The 10,418-nt window shown below is 36.6% G+C and overlaps 1 long non-coding RNA gene across 1 annotated transcript; it reads right to left on the bottom strand.

Annotated features, from left to right (window-relative positions):
* Positions 1-5,715: 5,715 nt before the first annotated feature.
* On the bottom strand, positions 5,716-8,727 carry LOC120104055 (uncharacterized). Its single transcript, XR_005506476.2, has 2 exons — positions 8,363-8,727; positions 5,716-8,081 (listed from the first exon to the last, which is right to left on the bottom strand). It is a non-coding gene; the product is annotated as an uncharacterized LOC120104055 (long non-coding RNA).
* Between the last annotated feature and the right edge of the window lie 1,691 nt (positions 8,728-10,418).

Raw genomic sequence — 10,418 nt, 5'->3', positions numbered from 1 at the left:
AATACCATCGCAATGATTGTAAGAGTCAAAGAAAATGTCTTTATATCACAGTAAAATTTATGTTCTTATAATTTTTGTTTTATAGATCAGTATTTTGTTCATTTAGTTTCTATGGTTCCTTTCTTTTATATATATTTGAGCATTATTCGCATAGACATTATGAAGTGTTAATAGTATTTTTAATATAGCAATATTTTCTTTCCTAGTAACAACTTGAAGAGCAAAGCTTATCAATATTGAGTCTGGGCCAAACGTTTCGTAACATGTCAATGAGGTTAAATAGGCATATTTATAGAGTTAGATTTTGAAGTTGGCGAAACTATATTTTTTCCCTCTTACGTAGGAACTACATAATTTGGTTAAGTTCGACTGATATATATTGGCTTGTATAGTAGATTTAAAAATTATAATTTGTACTTAATCTTTTTCCTCTAACCATGCATATATTTCTATAATGTAACACAAGTTCATATTCCACTTCACAATTCTCTAAAGTTTCTATTTATCGACTCTATATACATTCTCTTACCATCAAACAATGATGGTGATGATGGGAAAACCTACTCTAAGCGGTTTTTTGGGTTATAGCCCATAGAATGTGGTCCTATGATTTTTTTAAAAGCTTGGATTCTTAAGGAGTTTCAATAATTTTGACTTCTTAGGAAAAAAGGGAGACATTCAACAATATTGATTTTTGGTGCTCGACATAGTCCATAAAGCCCTAACCAAATCCAAGAACATAGATACCCAGCCAAATCCATCTTCTTCTAGTTATTGTTTTTGTTGTTGTTGATGGCTACTCGAAGAATATAGAGACACCCTTTCAATTGGTCAAATTTTCTCCAAGCAAGATCTTAGTTATCATAAAGTATACTTAACCAAACTCGACTTACATAAATCAGAAAGACAAAATAAATTCAATAGCTAAAAAAGTGGTTAATCTGAAGTTTACTATAGTGACCAAGAAATAGATGTCTCAGTCCCCATATATTAGCTGAAGTTAACTTTGATATCAATCAACCACCAAGGTTTCAGATCTCGAAAGGACAAGCTTCAAGCCCTATTAAGTATTTGTTAAATTTTAATAAAATTGGTCGAAATAATAAAAATATATTCCCATGGGCCAGTAAAATGGCATCCAAAGGCTCAGAGCCTTTGTGGGTCATTAATAATCTTGGTTTCTAATATCCTTCCTCGCTTCTTCTAAGCACATAGCACGTCCAATTGTGAATGCTTGGGCGGCAGTGATGCTGCTTTACGATTGGTGATTGAACATCTGGATGGCTCAGATTTGGCTGAGGCCTGAGGCTTTGGGTGCTGGGAGGTGGAGGACTGTCAAATTAGTCCAAACGGCTCGACATCATTCCGAAGCCCAAAACAGGCTCAATTTAAGTGTAAGTCTTCTGAATTATAGGTTTCCATCATAGGCTTGAAACTAATTTCAAGCCAAGTCTGAAAAAAAAACAACTCAATCAATCTCAGCCTTGTAATGCTTGAAACCGGTAATGTATATGTTATATTGCAACATAGATTAGTTAAATATCAATTGTTGGATCTGATACAACATTTAGTTTAGTTAAAATGTAGTCAACCATTGAATCAAGCTCGAAGGAAATCGGAATTGAGCTCAGATCAAGCTCGAACTTAAGCTAAACTCAAACTTTGATACAGCTTTATAAAGATTGTCAGCCAATAGAATGTTCAAGTTTGGCTTGGTTTAAAACCAAGAGCATATTTAGTTGGAAAGAGTTAGGCTCTCGAATGGGAATTGGAATAAGTAACTTCCATCACAACCCTTTGGTTAGGGGAGTCCTATTTCCATTCTGTTTCCAAAGAAAAATAGGAATGCCCTCATTATCCAAACTCTCCCTTAGTATTTAAATTCTGTTCTGATTCCGATTCCGATTCCAGTCATAAACCATACGCATCAAGGAATATGGCCATTCCAATTTCTATTCTAATTTATTTCAATTCCGATTCTGATTTCGTAACCAAATATATCCTAAGATTGACTTTTGCTCTATCCTATAACTAATGATAGAAGCTTGATCTCAATTTTTAATTTCAAACCAAGCTTTATCAAACTTAGACTTAATCAAGCTTAGCTCTATCACATATGCAATTGGTACAGGGCCATCCGTTATCAAGTAGCTTGAGATTCTTTACAAAAATTAATTAAGGCTAACAACAACAACAATAATGAAGTAGTCGTAGATTTTACTTGTCAAAATTGGAAGCACGCCCTTGTGCTGACATGGAGAAATGGACATTTTAAAAAAACATTTGATATATTTATTTAGAAAATGAGTGCCATTTTTAGAGCCTGTAGACTTTCACAATGAATATCTTAGCTTACATAAAGGGTGCATTTGGTTCACAATCAGAATCGGAAGCGAAATATATTGGAATGAAAATCAGAATAGCCATATTCTCCAAAGCATGTGGTTCATGACTGGAATCGAAATAGAAATCAGAATAAAATTTGAATACTAGAAAAGAGTTGGAATTGAGTCTTGGGAGATTGAAGCATTCTCATTCCCTCTAAAATCGGAATGAGAATAGGACTTTCTCCAACCAAATGGTTGAAATAGAAGTCACTTAATTCTATTCTCATTTCAGAGTCGAATTCCTCCAAACTAATGCTACCCAAAAATGAATAAGTCGCAATATAAGAACTTAATATATACGTGCATGTGTATATATATAGAGAGAGAGTGTGTGTGGGCCCGGTTCATTGACCGGCCCACATATAAATTTAGGCCTATTGGCCAGCCCGAAGAGGTCAAGCCCAAGCTGATGTCGCGTTGCAGCCCAGCCTGTGGGCATGTGGACCGGCTCGAAATGACCAGGGCCCATTAAGGACCGAGCGTGCCTATTCCACGTGATGGATGGAGGAGAAGACTCCCGATCGGAGTCTTCTTCCTTCTCTGATATCGTTGGACTCTAGAAGTCTTAAGGTAATCCCAACACCGGAGATTCATCTATTTAAGGCCTTCTTCTCCTTCGTCGAAAGCTATCCTCAATTCTCCGAGAATCGCTACTAATCTCGACGATCCTTCTCCGAGCCTTCTTGATTCATCATCAGAAAGAGCTATCGAAAAGCTTCGCCGGATCGAGGTATGAATTCTTTATCTCCTCCTCTTTCTTCCTTGGTGTTTTGGCCTTCATTCTCTTGGATTTGAGCCAGCAAATCATCAGAATACCTTTCGAAATAAGGGCATCCTGTTTCGGCTCCCTTCTTCCAAGTTCGTCATTGCTGGCCGCCAAGTTTGGCCGAGCTTCACCGCTGTCTAGGACCTTTGTGATCTTGTGCTTGTGGGTGAGGAAAACAACCATGGTAAAGGTTGATTAAGGGGTTGATCGTGATGATTTCTTTTTCTCCTTCTCTTCTTCGGCTAACCACAGTCGCCGGCCGTCGTCGCTGGGGTTGTGCCACCTTGGTGGCCGCCACCATCTGATCTAAGAAGAGAGGAAGAGATCGGCTCTCCCCTATTTTGGGAAAGAAGAGAGTCTCTCTTCTTTCTCTCTCCTCTCTCCTCTCTCTCTCTTTCTCTTTTTACTTTTCTCTCTAAAAGATCTATGGAACCCGGTGTCGAGCCCTATCGATCTAATCTATGAATCCGAGTTGACCCCTAGAAAGAGGCTTTGAATTATCTTGGTGTCTGGGCCGTCTGCTGGATCAATCACCCCAGCCATATTGAACATCCCTAAAATCCTCATTGATGAACCTTGTGGATTAATCTTGGCCCTGATTGAGTCTTATTCATTGAGAGAATTGTTTAAACTTAAACTATCTAAAACCACCGTACGTCCGATCAAGTCTTGTCATATTATTTTATTAAAGTCATCAATTAGAAATTAATTTCACTTTAATATTTCAAATAGGTCTAGTGAAGTGGCCCAGCGAAGTCTGACAGTCTAATAACAAAAGAAGTAGATCTTATACTCCTCATTATCTTTCAAATTATCATATTTTTTCTGCATAAGATTTCTCGTGGAAATGTCATATTTTTTAAAAATTATGGATCAGCATATGGGTTATGAAAATCAGACTTTATTATGAAAAATAGTTGCATGAATGTTTTAATAAAAATAGCTTTGTTATTAAATATGAATCTGATCATGTCATTTAGTATTTTTCATCTATTTATGTACATGTTTTAAGAAAAAGATACAAGTAATTTCTAAAGGCTCTCAGATAGCTATGTATGATCCTTAGAATTGAAAAAATCGACGTCTTGAAGCTAGCATCCAACAAAAACGATCATCTACCAATAGGTTAAAGTTGGTAACGAATACAAACTATGATATCTTGTTGATAACGAAGATGGCCCTACCATGGGTTATAGTGACCATAGCACGAATATTTGTGAGCAATATTTTGATTCATGATAGGGTTAAATAATATGAAGAATGATTTATGAATTTATTTACAATATAAACTTGGAACTATATTTATGAAAGATGGATGATTTGCTTTACGACTTGTTTTAATATGTTGTATTATGAAATGCTTTATTTTGTAATATCTGTTATTTTTCTTAAATGATGCATTGAAATGAAAAAACTTATACTTGATCCGGTAAGGTACTGAAAGGTTTACTTACTGTGCCATGTCCCTCACATATCTTTATTTTTATTTTTTTCTATTTAGAGGAATAGAGTCGATAGGAACGAAGGATGGTCCAAGCTTGGAGTTCGCGCTAGCAAGTTTGATGATTTTATAGAAAAAATTTAATATGTTAAATTAACTATGAATTTATAGTTAATGATTTTCTGTATATTAAGGATTATGAGTTTAGTATTTATGTTCGAATTTAGATGCTCTGAAGAAGTAGTGGTTACATTTAATGGATAATGAAATTGAACTTGTATTTATTATATTTTGTTTAAAATGAATTTGGAAGTTAAATAAAATGTTTGGCTTTATGTTATCATGGGTTGTATCCTTAGTAGCATGGCCCTTTAATGTCCCGGATTTGGGGCGTCTGGAGAGAAAGACAGAGAGAATTTGTGAGGTCATAAGGTCTCTTTTCCTCTTTTCAGGTGTGACGATGAACTTGGGAAAAGAGCTCATAATCTATCACAAGATACAAACTAGCTATATATACTTGGCTTAAATTAGCGCTAGTCTACCCTTGAACAATTTCTGCTCGCGGATCACATAGAACCATGCAAAAATATGACGAGCCTCTTCATCTGTCACCGAATTGTATTAACCTTTGCTTGATTTAATTGGACTGTGCTGACAAACTATTCGCATCTAGCTGCCAGATTTGATCCATAAATTGTGTTTAATTTATGTTTAGTTGTAAAAGAATGAGCAGACGAGATAAGTTGCAAGGATAATACTGGCAGATACTAGACTCATAGAGAAATTTTCATATAGTGAACTAGAGCTTGCCCTGATGGTCGCATTCTTATATTTAACAAGATTCGACTATTAAGTGGTGCATTCCCATAAATCTGGATCTAGATAATTATAAAATGCTATCGGAAAAAAAAACACATGTAAAAAAAATGATAAGCAAACTCTCCATGCATGTTAATTGAACGATAATTGGCAATGATCGCAAAAGCTAACTCCAAGATGGTGAGGAAAAACTGCTCCCAACCTAGCACAACAAGTTGAGAACAATCCCCCCAGGCCACACAAAAGAACTAGGAAAATTTTTCTTGATTCATGTACAATCCTCACAATATAATCCATCATTAGCATGTAAGCAATTTGTTGATTAATCTTTTTTTTTTTTTTGCTACATTAGGCGATTCATACATCTCTAATACGAATACATTCAAAAAAGTCAGAAAACAATAAGTCTCGAAAGATCCTTAGCAACTGCGCCTCATCGGTTCAGAGAACTCCACTGGAGCGATCCACCACAAAGGAAGCCATCCAATCCGCTACACTGTTCACTTTCCTATAGATGTGTTTTGCCCAAAAGAAAACACATCCTCTCGCTAAACTCCAGATGTCCCGAAGCAGGAGATAGATCCGTACCTCTCTCGCATGCCGCTAAATCCAGCTACTGTGGCCGAGTCATCTTCCAACAAAGTGGTACTGGTTCTCAATATACGCCGAGTATGGTCAAGGCCAACTCAAGCTATCCTCAACTCTGCTTTATAGACTGAGATGTTAAAATTGAACTTCCTCTAGCTGCCGCTATTTTAGAATCTGCACCTCAAATGCATCATTAGAGCATCAGGAGAAGGGTAGGGTGGGAGTAACGCAGGTGGGAGCATGCAGCCGTGCAAAAGAGTCACGAGCTCAGTATACTCTTCAGTCTTCACACCGCCATGGAGACGCATATGAGAGACTTGTGGCTGTGGAAGACACCATCCTATCAAACCTTGGAAAAATAGAAAGCTGACACCCTTCCCCGGAGATAGAATTCTTTACGTCTCGGTTCGGGAGCAAAACAACAAAATGCAGCTTGCCAGGCTCAAATGGGAGCCTGCTCATTTAGTGGGTCCCCGTAGACATGTTCTCTTTCTGATAGCCACACAATTTTTCAGAAAAAACACACACACACACACAAACACCCTATTAAGTAGTAAGGGAGACCATGCCACAGTGCCAGGAGGAACTAGTGTTGAATGAGAAGAAGAAGATCTAGTGGTAGATAGAGATATGGTAATGTGCCACTGAATTTTTCGGTGACAACTATGGTTTCAGAATTCCTGACTCCATTTTGTAGACTAGTTGCAAAGAGGCACATGGTGGTCCAAACAAAATGAGAACAGTGGTATCAAGTTGTGATTTGGAGTTTTTAGGGAGTGATCACAGAGTTAGAATGTTAGAATGTACAATGAGATGGTGGCTCAAGGATAGCGTTCTCCATCATAAAAAAAAAAAGAATAGCATGTGTTTTATATTAGGAATATCATGTCACAGCAATCAATGTTTTGTATACTCTACAATGCAGGCTAGAAAAGGCTAAACAAAAATCTTAGTAAAATTCACTGTTTATATAAAACCAATCACCCAATGTATTAGATGCGAAGCTAAGTTGCACAACCAATAGAAATCTTCCATATATCCTAGTTTGTATGAATTTCTTACTCACTTCTTTTTCGATATGTTTCCAAATCAATTCCCAAAATCCTGGATATATCCCATTGTTTTATTTTGTATATGTTATATTTTTCCCATGATTATCGAATTTTTTTTGGTTATTGTTTCCATTTTTTCATTCTGTCTTGTCCCAAGCTTTAAGAGATTCCAGTTGTTGTACAAAGATCACATCGATGTCATGAATAAATCACTACAATTTCCGCTCTGATAATTTTCATAAAAGATATCAAAACCATCTTTGAATGGTTCCATCTGTCGAGGAAATTAAGAATGGAGGAGAGGGATTTCCACCTTATTTTCTTTGTGAAAAGAAAAAAAAAACCATGTAAGAATACTTGTCTGATCTATGAACCAAGAGGTAAGCATTCTCAATAAACCTAGTTAATTATTTTTTGAGAAGTGATGAACCATCAACCTTCAGTCACCGAGAAGTTGAACGAAACACAAAAACCTGTCGATGAATGAGTCATGGTCATGAAAGAAATCGAGAAGGAGAAAGATTTCCTCCTGATTTTCTTTATAATTAACAAAAACGAATGCTTCCATGATCTATAAACTGAGAAACAAAAGGAAGCTAAAATCTATGATATCATTTTCCATAAAACATCATTATTGGTGCATCATTAGCCACATGGCAAGCACATATCAAGAAACTTAGACCCTTTTTTCATTTATTTGGTTGAAATCGACCTTCGCTAGCTCATAGAGATGTTGTATGGGATGCATGTAAAAACCAACATACCAAAAGAATATTAGGCAATGATGTATTGCACCAATCAAGCCTCCCATCTCTACATCGATATCTTAATGTATGGGTCACTGTACTCAAAATTCATATCCCATCAAGTGAAAGTAAATGATAATATCATTTTCCTTCAGCTAAAATCACAAGCATGGACACATAGATCCTCTACAGAATAGAAGAACAAGAAGGGAAAGATTCTTGTAGCCAAAACCTTTTCTTCTTCTGCTTTGATAAGCTGTGGAAGCCATATCACTTCTAAAGCTGCAAAACACCATACAAAGATTGGTTATCCTCAAAAAAGAACAAAAAAAGCATCATAAAAAGATCCACCATATCCAGTTCAACCGATCTTTAAGCATTCTAAGAAACACATAAGATGTAAAACAAGAAACTTAGAGAGAGAGAAGAGAGAGAGAGAGAGAGAGAGAGAGAGAGAGCGAGAGTATGCTTGGCTCCTCGCACGCCACCCGCCGTAGCTAATCTATTGGTAGATTAGTTTCCAAGCCAGTGGCATACAGGGAGCCAGGCACAACTCATCTCACCTCTTCTACCTTCCCATTTTTCTCAGCCAACCCAACCCCACTTCTTCCTAAACCCTACAACACCTTGTCACCCACCCACACACACACACACACACACACAAAGACACGGAGAGAGAGAGAGAGGGGTGGGGAGGGAGGACAAGGATTGAGGTGGTGATGGAGAACTTATAGGCGTGAGGAGAGGAATTTCATTTCAAACCCCACCTCATACCCTCTGAAAAGATATTCCCAAGGACACGTTAAAGAGAGACACCCCGGGCGCTTTAAACTCACCGCCCACCACCCGACCCCGAGTATCAAGAAAACAACTGCCCTCCAAACCAAGTAGAGTGGAGCTCTTGCTAGCTTTAGGCTGGCTCGGTGGGTTTCCCTTTAAAGGGGAAGAATAAAAGAGATATATTTTGGCTTTGGAGGAGGAGGAAAAGTGAGAGCTTTCCTCCCTCTCTCTCTCTCTCTCTCTCTCTCTCTCTCCCTCTCTCCAAAGGAAATTGGAATTCTTTCTCGCTTTTGTTTCTTTCTCTCTGTGTCTTTTGGACTGGGTTTTGTCCGGAGTGCTTGGATTTAACTGGGATTCTCTGTGCCGACCTTACCCGCGAATCACAGTACATAAGGGCCATATTCTACTCTCTTTTCACCTTTTAATTGTTTATCCGTAGCTTTTTCCCATGTGAGGACTACACATGCCGAGTTTTCTATGTATTCTGGCCATCCTCACCATCTGGCCTCTCGACTGCGCATGGCTGCTCCAAGGCTACATGGATTGATTGCTTGAAATAGAATTTAGCTGTTAAATTATCCAACTCTTCTTCTTCTGGTATCTGAACCTGCTAAAAAGGCACTTGGCTAGCTATAAAATGCATGGTAATCATGCCTGTCCTAAATATTGTGCCAAATTGTATTGTAAAAGAATCAAGCTTAATATTTTTTTTAACCATTACAGATCACCTATGGTAGATTCTATCCTTAATTATATTTTGTTTTAGTGCCTTCCTTGGCATGTCAATGTAATACGTGCATATATGTATACATATATACGCACATATACATACTAACATACATATATATTGGATACATTTTATTTAAGTTTAGATATAGGTCTTCTCTGGAAAAAGTTTCAGATGTCAATATTCTTGTCCTTTAAATAAAATTAGGTTATAACAATTGGTTTTCATACCCTGCCATAACTGTCAAAGGATTATTTTTGGGTTGACTAGAAGTCTCTTATTGAAAAAAAAAAAAAAAAAGATACTCCATACGTAACATATAAAATATATGTTCAAAGTAATTTTATAAAGAGGACAAATAATATAAGCTAGTTATTTTATGTTCAACAAGATTTCTTGCTACAAGTATCCTAAGTTCTCGTCCTCCTAAAAATATATATATATATATTATTATCTTTTCCTTCTCCTGAAAAATGGATGGATATTTAATGGGGAAGAAGTGAGTGAGAATGGAGGGAAAGGATATTTAGGAAGGCTAACTAGATGACTTGAAAAGGCCTTATATTAATTGTAGGTAAGATTAGAGTATAAATAGATTTGCTATATTTGAACAATTAAAGTTTAAGATTTAAAATGAATTAGCCTATATTGGAGGCTACATTTGATGGACTAGATTTGTTTTAGCAATCGATGGAAAGTAGAGGTCAAGTTTCTTCTATGAAAATAAAATATTAATTCTCAAAAAAAATGTCCCTAAAATTTCTCTAAAAATATATTCCATGCATTTAATGAAGATGCAATTAAATAAATCATTCAGCTTTTCATTTTTGTGGAGATAGGGGGATGTGGGACATGGAGGGTGTAATTGACCCACGAGCTTCATCAAGACTTGGGTCTGATCAAACAGCTTGAAATTTATTTTTTATCTTAAATTTTGAGTTAAGATTACTATTATTTTGTGCTCAATTTAAGCTTACTTTTGGATATAATCGAACATGAGTCTAACTGAGTAGCTTAATAATCTTGAAGCTGGAAGTGAGTTGAAATCAATTCAAGTTTTGATGAAGCTTAAATTATTCTTGAACTATAGCTTGATTTCATGCTTGATTCAA

This window comes from Phoenix dactylifera, chromosome 1 (genome assembly GCF_051530095.1).
Source record: "Phoenix dactylifera cultivar Ajwa chromosome 1, Ajwa_hap1_PhDact_Kaust_v1.1, whole genome shotgun sequence".
NCBI lineage: Eukaryota > Viridiplantae > Streptophyta > Magnoliopsida > Arecales > Arecaceae > Phoenix > Phoenix dactylifera.
Note: the sequence above shows the minus strand (reverse complement) of the source record. Positions and strands in the feature narration are given on the sequence as shown.